Below are 12,004 nucleotides of genomic sequence, written 5' to 3' on the forward strand. Positions count from 1 at the left end.
CAATTTGCATATTAGGGTTTTATTATATAGAATTATTATTACTGGTTTGTTTTTTACTTAGGCATTCTTTCTTTTTTAAAAAATATTTTTTATTGATTTTTTACAGAGAGAAAGGGAGAGGGATAGAGAGTCAGAAACATCGCTGAGAGAGAGAAACATCGATCAGCTGCCTCCTGCACACCCGCTACTGGGGATGTACCTGCAACCAAGGTACATGCCCTTGACCGGAATTGAACCTGGGACCCTTGAGTCCGCAGGCTGACGCTCTATCCACTGAGCCAAACCTGTTAGGGCCCTAATGTCATTTTTTAATGTGATGAGAATGAGCATCATAATGGATTATGACTGTCCTCTTATAGCTAATTAGGAAGTACATGGGGGAAGGGAGGTCTTTGGTTAGGAAAATTGCTGTATTTCTGCAGATTTTTCAGATGGGGACAGTCTACTTTTCCCCAAGTTTCTGAATCATGTTGTAAACTGGAGGCACTGATTGATACCTCTCTAAACACTAATTAATGTTGTGAAACGTTAATTAAGAGTTTAGAATCTCTTCAGAAGCCAAATAATAAGTAGCTTATTTGTCAGATGAAGATAATAATACCCGTCCTGCCTTCTTCACAGGATTGTTGTGAGAGAAAAAAAAAAAAAGAAAAGAAACAACAACCATAAAAAACACTTTTTAAGATGCAAGGTGCAGGTCCGATGTCAGAGGACATCACTGCCCCCCTGCTGCCTCTGCCGTGCGCTCCTGAACTAATAAACACCCGGGCAGGTGCCCTCGTGCCAGGGTGGCTGTGGCACGGGGGCAGGCACTGTGCTGCTGTTCCGAGTCCAGCAGTTACAGGAAACAGGCAGAGGAGCGCTATGGAGCGGCTTTTTCTGCCTGCCGTCACCATCTTTTATTTTTGCGAACACTTGCCTTTACTAGTTTACTTGCCGTTTTGCCCTCTTTTGCTGTTTCTCTTTCACAGCCTAAATATATACATTCCCCCCCCGAGACAGATAACGTTATTTCCTTATTCAAGTCTTTATTGAATTGCATGAAAATGCGGCTGTCATTTTAAATTAATAGAATACATTTCATACGTGGGCCTGTCAGTTACTCGGCTCCAGGCTTTGTCTCCACGCTGATCTTCAAGGAGGTACAAAGGCCACTGGCACCCCCCCGGTCACTCAGAGCCAGAGGCTCCTGGCAGCGCAGGTGGAGCGCCTGCAGCCCACTCTCGGTTGTGTAAATATTTTTTCTGGGCAGGAGTATTTCTCAAACAGAACTCTGAGCCCACTGCGGTGACCCTGACAGCAGGAACTGCCCGCTGTTTGTCAAGTGCAAGACCAGTTTGCACTGACTGGTCTGGCTGGAACCACCCTGGTGTTTTCTGAGGCCACCTGTGGAGAGAGTCCCCGGCCACAGCAGAGGTGGCGTGTTCTCCGTGGCGAGTCCCGGCGTGTCGTCCGCCTCGGCGCTGGTTCAGAGGCAGAGGGTGAGCTGATTAGAAACCGGGGCTGCTTCGGCTTGTGGGTAGCTGGCATGACCTTCCGGGGTCTCCTGGTTCCATGTGCAAAAGGATCCAATGTGTGTTCCTGCTTGTGCTTTGCACTCTCCCATCAGCGGTGTGTTCAGTGGCGTATCGGGAGCGCTGAGAGGGTGGAACAAAAACCTGTGAGAGCTCGAGGAGGGAGGGGGTCTTTTAGATTCTACCTGTCCAATCTCCCTGCCCGACTTTTAGGTGACAGAACACGACTTGTCCAGCTCACACAGTTAATGGCTAAGCCAGACGTTCAATATGGAGAGTCTCTTTTCTTTGCTTACGGCATTCCGTTGACATTAAAATCAGAAGTGTGGTGTCCGTGAAGTTCTGATTAAACAGATCCAGGGGGAAGTATGTAATTTCAGAAAATGTATAAAACCCAGAAGTAGCATGGTTAAGAATAAAATGTCCTTCCTGATAAGGGGTTATGTTGCTCAGTTATTTTCTCTTGGTGTGAATTATTTTAGAGAGGCAAATTAAAATATATCTGATATCTTATATGCATTTAATAATTGAATTTAGTTAGATAGTGCATTTCAACTTTAAAAGAAACTGTCCGTTGTTCGTTTATTGAAGGCTAATTTCACACTGAAGTTTATCAATGGGATAATTCATTTTCTCACAGTGATGGTGGATGACAAGAGAGTTACATTTTTTAAGTAAAAAGCCGTTATCCTTGAATTTCCTAGCGGTGGAAATGCCGAGACTACCTACAAACAGGAGACCTGGGTTTCGGTGCCCTGCCTGTCTGGTTAAACAAAACCCCAGGATGCATGCAGCCCCTTCAGAGGTTCTCAGAGTCCCTGCCTGCTCGGGGCTTGCCTGTTTACAGGGCTTGAGTTTTCATCCAAGCAATAGGCCAGCTTCACCTAATACGCTTTCTTGCTCCAAACCTTGAGCGAGTCGTAATGGGTTAAGCGTCTGATTTCAGGCAGGTGATTATCTCTCCAGCCAGGCGGAGGCAGGTACTTCCAGCGAGTGTAGGGAGTATAGGAAGGGTAGGGTGCCGGGCAAAGATACCCTCTGGTTGGAGACGTCTTCCTAGATGCTTGGTGGGTGCCAACAAGAAAGAAAAAAACACCAAATGAAAACCCCACAGGGAGGTCCACTGTGTTGAGGACTTGAGCTGCTGCTGTCACTCTAAGCTTGCATCGTGGGGCAAAGGATTAGAACGGCCCTTCCTCCAAGGACGTGCGTGTCCTGTGCCTGCTCACCCACAGACTTCCCATCGTGAGTACTGGCGTTGGCTTCTGACTGTGCACTTCCCCTCTTTCTTGAAGGACTTGGGTGAGCCAGCTCAGCCCATCAGAGCGTAACTCACCAGCTTCCTTTCCCAGGGTTTGCGTTCTTCCTGTGTGCTGGATAATTCCAGCTCATCTCCTCTGTGTCGTTTCTGAGAAAGGTTTGTATGGGCTCAGGGAATGAGTGACCGAAGCTCTCGGTTTCTGCTCCGGGGTCCTTTTCTATTTAAAAAAAAAAAAAAAAAAAGCTGTTTGTTTTGATCTGGCACGAAAAATACTAACAGAGTTCCCAAATTCAGAGGAGTAATAAATTCTTGCTCTTTTCTGGCAACAGATTTTAATTAAAATTGCATTGAGGAGACTTCTCTAATAAAAACTTCAAGGAAGACCCAGCCAGGAAATCAGATTTGATAAGAGCCATTCCAACACGTCTCGAAATTCTAATTAAAAATAAATTGGTGTTTCCCGTTTCCCTCTCCTGGCTTCTCTGTGGGATGTTTTCGGAGTGAGCTGTAGCTGGCTTCCTCATTTCCACATGCTGTAGGACTGTGCTCCTGTTTTAGAGGCAGAGCCTGGTTCTGCTTTGGGGTTGTAGCTCCCTATGAAGCCTGGAAATGAGAAGTTTTTAAACTGTGCGGCCCATTTGTATATATAACCTTCGTGATCTCACAACTTAAAAATAATAAGCATGCTGCTATTTTGAGGATTTGGAAAAAAAAATTGTGACTAGATTTCTAATCCTAGCAGTTCTGGGAGCAAGCCATGGCTGAAAATTCAGGTTAAATAATATTCTGTAATATTCAGAAGGCCTTTCTAACCAACAGGTAGAAAAGCAGAACGGTGGACATGTGGGAGAGCTGGGCCGAGGGACACACTGTTGGAGTCGTGGGGTTTGTTCTTATCCTGAAAGTTAAACCTTCGTACTACTCTTGCTCCGTCCTGTTAGTGGCAAGCCCCGTTTGAGTGGTCCGTGACATTTCTCCCAGCTGGATCAAAGGTTGTGGCCGTGGTTGCAATGTGACATGTGAATCTTGACTTTATTAAGGAGCTGGTACTAGAGTAATAGTTCATGGAAGTCATTAGCTATGAATAGTCACAAGTACTGAGATTATTTTAGGTTCTTTTCCACAATTTCACTTACTTGGAAAAGTTTTCTCTCGAAGGGGGTCTTTTATATTTTGGACGAGACTTCTGTTAGGTAGCATCAAGAGACAGTCATGCGATTCTCTAAATTTAGTCTCACAGTGTTTGGTTTAGTTGCTAAATCCTACCAGCTGTGCAGATAAGTTCGGGAAAACATTGATTCAGCTTGTCCTGCCCGGTTTTCCCATCCCTGCCCATGTTCTGGTGCCCTTTCCTCTGGCATCCACCGCCCATCAGGCTAAGGCACTAGGAGTGTTTCTCTCCGGAAGGCACATTTAAGAGTCTCCTGGAAGAAGAAAGGGAGAATATTCCCAGACTAGAAATATAAAAAGGGGAGACAGATGTGACCGTTCTAATAATCCATAATCCAGCTGATTCATACCTTTAAAAGCTTAGTCCGTGTGCATCAGCGCTGGCGTTTTTATAACTAACACCCAAAATAGTTCACTCTCTCTCTCTGCTCTCAGTATCCCCCTCATCTCATTCCACATACCCACATTCCACATTCCACAAAAAGGTACGGCAATTTTATTTCCTTTCCCCCAGCATTTCAGATCCAGTGGCGGGGATGCTTTATTCAGATCAGGAGCACACCAGGGACATGTTTTTGAGGCAGCCCGTTTGGCATGGTCCCCTCCGACCGTGAGGACAAAGACAGGTTTGTCTTCTCTGGCCTGGCAGAGGAGGCAGAAGACCTGCCGGCTCCATGCAGCATGAACCCTCACCGGGACTCCGCCCCTTCCAGGGGTGAATCAGCCCGATGAGACACTGGTTTTTATAGCACTCGGGGTGGAGACCTGGAAGTCTGTAGGCCGGGAGGGGAGGAGGGAATAGTTTGCATGTGGGACCAATGCAGCGGCAGCCTACAGGAAAACATTGCAAAACACCCAAGTCCTGTGCCACCAGATTTTTCCATTAGCACCACGCTTTCCACGTCGGCCCCAGGGACAGCTGTTTGGCCGTGTGAGGGGAAGCGGTCACATCACAAGCTCTGCCAGCCTGTCCCGTAAGGAATCCCAGCAGACCCTGAGCACTGCCTTCTGCACTCTCCTGCATCACACACACACACACACACACACACACACACTGTGTGATCTCTGAGGAAGGGTGCACAGACGTTCTTTGGGCACTAGAAAGCTGCTGGAACTTACACCACCTCTGGATACTGCTCTTAAGTGAAGAAACCCAAGACCAGAACATCTTCAGAAAGGTAGAGGGGACCCCAGCTGGGGGCTTTTCCTCTGGGGTGTTATTCTTTGGTGGTCTGTCTTCTGGACACTTGGATGATGAAAAAGTAAACTTTCCAAATAGGGGTGCATTTATATCGGGGTGTCATTTGGGGACTCCCAGAAGGAATAACTCAGAACTCCGGAGAAATGCTTCAGTTCAGCCAGTTCATTCATTCAGCAGCTGGCTTTTAAGTGACTGCACATACATGTGTGTGGCAGTCAAGGCAGCTGTTTCCCTCTTGTGGAACGCTGCATTCCTCAGGCCTGCGAAAGTTGGTCTGTCTTTGCCTCATTCTCACTGCTTTGTGATTTTGTTTTGCTAAGGGTGGCTGGCAAGATTAAGGATCATCCAGCTTTCTATACTTTTGTTATTTTTTCTTTCTCTCCAACCATTTTATCTTTCACTCACTTTAATCTCTGTTCCCTTCTCTTAACTCTGAGCTGTTGGTTTTGGCCTTATTTCGATAGAATCCAGGGTCTATTTCTGTCTCTCCCGTCCTCGTGCGTGCAGAAATCATGGTGAGCCTTCCAAGCTTCCACGGCTCCAAGTAGCAAGACACCAGGTCTGCCCAAAGAGCTATGAAAGAGGTGCGGCCCCCTGCACCCTCCCAGCTGCTGCTCCCCGGTCCCACTCTGTCCTGTTCTCCCCTCAGTGGCTTTGCTCAGAGCACTGTTCTCTTCCTCTGGACGTCTTCCCCTTACCTATTAAGATAAGCCCTTCTTCTCCTTCACGACCTGCTTCTTCTCTTAACCTTTTCCAACAGGTGTTCTCAGATACTCCCAATGGGAAGTCACCCTTCCTCTTCCTTATTCCCAGGGAGCTTGGCACTCTATTAAGTAGTTGTCATCACTTGCTTTTAGGTAAGAGTTATGGTTGTGTACCTCACGAATATGTAGGCTTTGAGGTCTTGTGAGGCAGGATTCCGTGTCATCTTCATCTTGGTGTGCCCATCGTGGCCTGCGTAGTGCTGAGCATAGAGTCAGCATGCTCAGTGTTCGGCAGGTATTTGCAGCACACCGGCTTTGTGCTGGCATAATGCTGGGCATCTAATACAGAGCAAAACGCAGGACAGTGCCTACTTACGAATCTGGGGTTGAGCCCTGCCAGTTGCCAGTCTTATCTTGTTATGCCCTTTGCAGTTTTCTCCCCACCTGAATGCACAGGCGGCTCTCACTTTGTCACACACACGTGCTTGCTTTCTTCCTCCTCTGACTAAGTGGAGGTCTTGGTATCTGCCTTCTTCCCATCACGTACTCTAGGGAGGCTGACAATGACAGTGTCTGTTAGATGCTTTGGGTTTCAGGGAGAGGTGACCTGATAGAATGTGGTTGTCCAGGGAGGGTTATTGTCACAGGCCATTTGGAAAGTTCTTTCATGGCCTCTCTCCTTTCTCCTTTCTCTGCTTGTTAGCAACCCAACCAGGGAGAGAGGAGGTGGAACCCTGGTCGGTTTCTTTTGTCCCAGGCCTAGTATCTAGTCTGCTTTGGTGGCTGGTTGAAACTGGATGAGGACCTGAGTTGGTGACCTCTCAGGTGGGAGTGTGGCCGGTTGGTCTACCTTCCTTCTCTGCCACTGTTTTCTTGGGAAGGTCTCTGCAGGTCTGTCACCCCTTTGAGATGACAAGAACTGTCCTTATCATCCCTGATTATGTACAGCCTTCATAGTCTTTGTGGCAATCTAATTTAAAGTTTTAATTCCCTTATTTTGTTTTGTGCTTCAGTTAATTTTGTCGTTTGACCTTTTTTTAAAAAAAAGTTTTATTGATTTCAGAGAGGAAGGGAGAGGGAGAGAGAGAGAGAAACATCAGTGATGAGAGAATCATTGATCGGCTGCCTCCTGCACGCCCCCTTCTAGGAATCGAGCTCACAACCTGGGCATGTGCCCTTGTCCGGAATCGAACCTGGGACCCTTCAGTCCTCTGAGCCAAACCAGCTAGGGCCGTTTGATTTTTTTAAATGTTGATTTTAAATCTCAAGATGAAAGCATATTGCGTGACAGTCTCTTGTTTAAATTGGATGAAAGTAATATTCCTGGGGCAACCCAGACTGAAAAGGAAGCCTAATGTGTATGAATTCATTGCGACTCCAGTGTCAAGGCTCAAATACGTGTGGGGAAATGCACTTGGTTGAGTAGGGCATAATGAAGAAAGAGGACTTTTTCTGGCCTTTTAGGATAGGCCATCTTCCGCAGCATCCTCTTCCTAATTTCACTCTCCTAAGTGGAATGGCACACCTCCACGGGGCACACACCCTCCTCATGTTGATTGTGGCTTCTCCTGGGAAAATCTCCCCTTGCGTTCAGTTGTAGGAGCAGATCCTTCTAATCCCTGCCCCACACAGGAGGAGTCAGTCCTCTTCCAACACCCAGCACTGTTCACACCTCACGGGGCAAGAGAGAGCTGGGAGCCCTTGCTGGACCTGTCCTTGTAATCTCTTCAAGTCCTGACAGTCCCTTGGGCTTTGGTGGATGTGGGTGGAGAAGCCGCTGTGGTGACATGGAAAGGAACTACGCCCGCTTTTCTCCCTCACTGTGGTTTCCTTAGGCACCCAGCTTTGGGTGTCACACCCCATCACAGTCTGAGAAAAGATGGGTAAAGTAGCTCATAAGGTATTTGAATTCTTTAGGGGTTGGGAAGAAGTCTCAAATACAGCAGAAATAACTCAGGCCCCCTTTAAAAGTGATCACAGCATCTTGCCTTCAGTCTGTTTCTTTTTAAGATGATTTCTTACAAGGTAGGCTTATAAATCAGGATTTTGCACATCAAGTTTACCTGTGAGAGAAATGGTGCAAGGGATCCTGGACTGTTGCTTTGATTGTTGCCTTTGTATTTATTTATTTATCTTTATTTTATATATATTTTTCTAACACCATTTATCCTCCCCCCCCTTGTACCCTCTTTCACCTCCACCCACCCACCCCCGCAATCATTCCACTGTTGTCTGTATCCATGAGTTTTTTTCTCTTTTAACATCTTAGTAGTAAAAGAGCTAAATTTAAACATAAGCAATTAAGTTAATATGCACCAGAATTAAAATTGTTTTTCTAATTTGTTATAGCTTGTTCCAACAAGGACTCTTGCAATATAAAATGAGAAAAAGTTGGCCACTTAGAAAGTGGGAAAAGAAAAGGGATGGGAACAGGAATGAAATTGGATCCCGAATGAATACCAGAAGTCTTTGCTGGGCGCCACACGGAGGCCTGGTAGCATGTTCTGTTTGACCAACTCAAACCTTTCTTAAAATTTAAACTAATTGCCCCCAATTTTTTTTTTTACTTTATTATGTTATTTATTGATATAGTTTCCCCCCCCCCATCAATTGTCAACGTTTTTTAAATTAGACAGTTTCATATAAAAATACCAATTTCTTCAGCTTCTCTTGAAAAGTCAAAAGATCTGGCACATCACTGGGATGCATTTCCATCGGTCCACAACTGGAGAGTCCCTCCCCGCACCCCTCCCCCACCCCCCCAGACCTCTTCCTTTCCATTGCTGGCCTGGACTCTAAAGGTATTTGAACTTGTGATCTGAACTCTGAAGGTACTGGAATTGCTTGAAGGGCTGCCCCCAATTTGGCTCTCAGCTTCTTTTTAGCCTAAAGGAAGAGCACACTTTGCGTTTCAGATTTTGCTTGATTTCTAGCCCAGTTTCGCATCCCAGGCTGTGGCACAGACTCACCTGGGGAGCTTCTAAACTTGCTGATGCCGCTGGTCCCACCTCAGGAGATGCTGATTCATTGAGGTGGGAGTGGGAGGGTGACTCGGCATTTTTAGAAACAGCCCAGGCCCTTTGATTGTGCAGCGGGCTTGAGAACTTGTGGCACTGACATGCTTGCTCTGGGAGGTTCCAGCCTTGGCACCTTCACCTCGAATGGCAAAGGTGATGTTAGTCCCATCACCCATTGTCCTGCCTCAGCTGTAAAGTGAGGACTTGGGCTCAGAGTCCTTGACATTTTCATGCAGCTCTTTAAAAGGAAATACTCCAAGTTTGGCTCCTCATGAAGGAATTAAATTGACCGAATGCGTCCTGGGCACCTGCAGTGCCGGGGCACAGCTGTGGTTGAGATGAAAAGCACAAAGCTCCTGTAAGTATGTAGGAATGTAAGGTGTGTGCACAGATTGGAACAGGGGGGAAAACAAGCTACTCTGAGAGCCTGGCTGGAAGAGGAGGCTGGGAAGATGAGACAACTGCAGGCGAGAAGGTTTGGTGTGGGACCGTGGTCAGCAAACTATGGCTTGCGAGTCACATGCAGCTCTTTGGCCCCTTGAGTTTGGCTCTTCCTAAGCCTTAGGAGTACCCTAATTAACTTAATAACAGTGTACCTATCTATATAGTTTAAGTTTAAAAAATGTGGCTCTCAAAAGAAATTTCAATCGTTGTACTGTTGATATTTGGCTCTGTTGACTAATGAGTTTGCCGACCACTGGTGTGGGGTGTACATCAGAAGGGGAAGGAATGGTACAAGCAAAAGCATTGAAACACCATCCACCAGAAATGTCAGCTCCCCTCCCCTTCCCCAGCTTCTTTTGCCCCCTAAGGGCCACAGGAAAGAATGTGCTTGGCGTGTGGCTTTTCAATGCAGTGTAGCATTAAGACAGCAGTTAAGTAGGCGGGAGCAGTAGAGTAGCAACATGGATGACATGAGTTTCACCTGTGAACTGCCGACAATCACAGGGTTGTTGTGAAGATTAAACGAGTTCCTGTAAATGTTTGACACACTTGGAGCAGTGTGGTCAAGAAGAATTGTGCGCAGCGCATGGTGGGGAGAGATGGGGGCAAGGAGACTGTTGTGAGACTGATAACCCAGGTGCATTTGTGCTGTGGCTCTGAAACTGGGAAGGTGGTAAGAAATCAAGGAGAGGAGGAGGAAGGTAAATTCAGGGCATGCCAGGATATATGCATCTTGAAATGTCCCAAATAGAATTCATTGTTACCAGTCAATACTTCATTTGATTTTGGCTTTATCTCTAGACCTGGGGTCAGGCCCTGTGGAGAAAGACTTGGATGCAGTAATCCTGTTAAGTAAGCCTAGAAGAGGCACAGGCTCAGGTATGCCTGCTTGCAGGCTCAGAACTCTGCAGCCACCCTCCTGGGAAGACTGTCAATGCACTCCCTCAGCCAGCCAGGAAACACAGAGGTCTTTTATCTACGGCCCATTGCCCTTCTCACTGGGAGTCATCTTTTCTGCCTACTCTCCACCTATCCCAGGAAAAGCCTTGAGCACGTCTTCATCCTCCCAGACTGCATTTGGCTTCTTCTTTTGTACATAAATTAAGAGAGAGGAAAGGCAGACAGGTGTGCCTTTGTCACTACAATGGGAACCTTTGTGACTCTCCTATTTTTAATTCTATCAGAGGACGAGAGACTTATTTGCATACAATGACTTTTTCTGCTAGACCTGCCTTCATAGAAGCACACATGCAAGATAATTACCTTCAACTGCTTTGTAGAGTAAGCTCTATTCTTACCAGAACACAATATAAAAGAAAATAAAAACGTAGCAGGATATTTTTGCTTTGCAGGATTAAGAAATACTACATTCTGTTGCTTTCCTCAGTTTAATTCTTAAGAACAAGACTTTTGATATTAACATCTAGTTGGGACAATACTAATGTGACTGAATAATACCAGGCTTTCTTCAAAAGCACAGAGAAGAAAAATTACCTGTTAAAAGCAAATGATAAAACAAACCCAAGGATAGCTTTAAGGATGATGGATGTTTTCTACAACTGGATTGTGGTGTTAGATGCACAACGGTATATACTTTCACTAAAACTCACCGAACAGTTCACTTTAAATGGGTGAGTTTTATGATATGTCAATAGCTCCATAAAGTTTTCTGAAGTCCCCCAAAATCATAAGAATCAGCCTAACTCAGATCTCTGATGTTGGAGGTATTGGGTGACATAATTTGGAATTATTTGGACCCTGTATTTCAAAGTACCTGCCACTGGAAGCTTTGTTCTTGGCTTGTTATTTCCCTTTCAGTCAGTTTGTTTGTTTTGTGTAAAACAAACCTCAACGAGTCCCACATCATCTTTAAAAAGTTTAATCTTTGTAGCTTCACACAGAAAAATGTCTGTGCCAAGGAGAATCCCTTGAAGTATCCAGCCCCCAGATGTGGGCTGGGAGAGTGGAAGGAGCAGATAAATGGAGTGATGCGGGGAGGGAGCGGACACTAAAACTGAACCAGTCAAACAAGGCAAGTGCAGTGTGGGCCCTGGAACAGGGCGCCTTTCTCCGGTTTTGAACTTTACAAAGCAGGCCATTTAGAGCCATCCCTAATCTTCGGTAATCTCTGCTGTATTGTTTAGAACTGGCTTTGCTTGTTTGTCTTGTAGAGAAAATTCTGTAAATCTCTTCCTCTCGATTCACTTTTACCCAGTGTATTTAGGCATAGGTGACGAACGGTTTAAAAGAAACTTTTCCTTCTTATTTTTTAAAGGTGGTGAATTGAAATAAAATCATTAGAGGGACATATCATTCTTTCACTTTTTAAACAGAAACCAAAGGTTGCTCAAATGTATGATCACCCTAAAACAGAATGCATTTTTAGGGGGAACGAATTCTGTGTCTTAGGAAGTCACATGGTCTAATTTGGGTAAAAATGTTTAAGGGAACAACAACAAAAAAAAAGGTTTGGGTGTGTGGTTTACAAATGGGAGTGTTTTTAGCCTTCAAATTGCATGCTGCATTAAATAAAAATACACCAAGGAAAGGAACCACTTGTCTCCAGCCCAGCCTGGGCTCAGCATTACACTGAACCATTTCCTTCATGAGAGGGTTGCTGAGCCAGGGCTCGGATTATAGCAGGGAGCCTTGCTCAGCCTGGAGGCTTTGGCGGGGAGTGTGTGTGTGTGTGT

At 45.8% G+C, this 12,004-nt stretch overlaps 1 protein-coding gene across 5 annotated transcripts in view; it reads left to right on the forward strand.

Annotated features, from left to right (window-relative positions):
- The window catches only part of KANK1 (KN motif and ankyrin repeat domains 1), a 174,532-nt gene that overhangs the window by 115,125 nt on the left and 47,403 nt on the right, over positions 1 to 12,004 (forward strand). Inside the window, exon 1 of one of the 5 annotated variants that reach the window (XM_006765296.2) lies at positions 1,342 to 1,481. The exons of 3 other annotated variants lie outside the window; for them this stretch is intronic. The gene's annotated coding sequence lies outside the window, so the exon portion shown is untranslated. Of the gene's footprint in view, positions 1 to 1,341; positions 1,482 to 4,873; positions 5,124 to 12,004 lie in introns of those variants that run through there. One more of the 5 variants, XM_015565028.1, reaches the window with a different exon arrangement.

This window comes from Myotis davidii, unplaced genomic scaffold (genome assembly GCF_000327345.1).
Source record: "Myotis davidii unplaced genomic scaffold, ASM32734v1 scaffold616, whole genome shotgun sequence".
In the NCBI taxonomy this organism is placed as follows: domain Eukaryota; kingdom Metazoa; phylum Chordata; class Mammalia; order Chiroptera; family Vespertilionidae; genus Myotis; species Myotis davidii.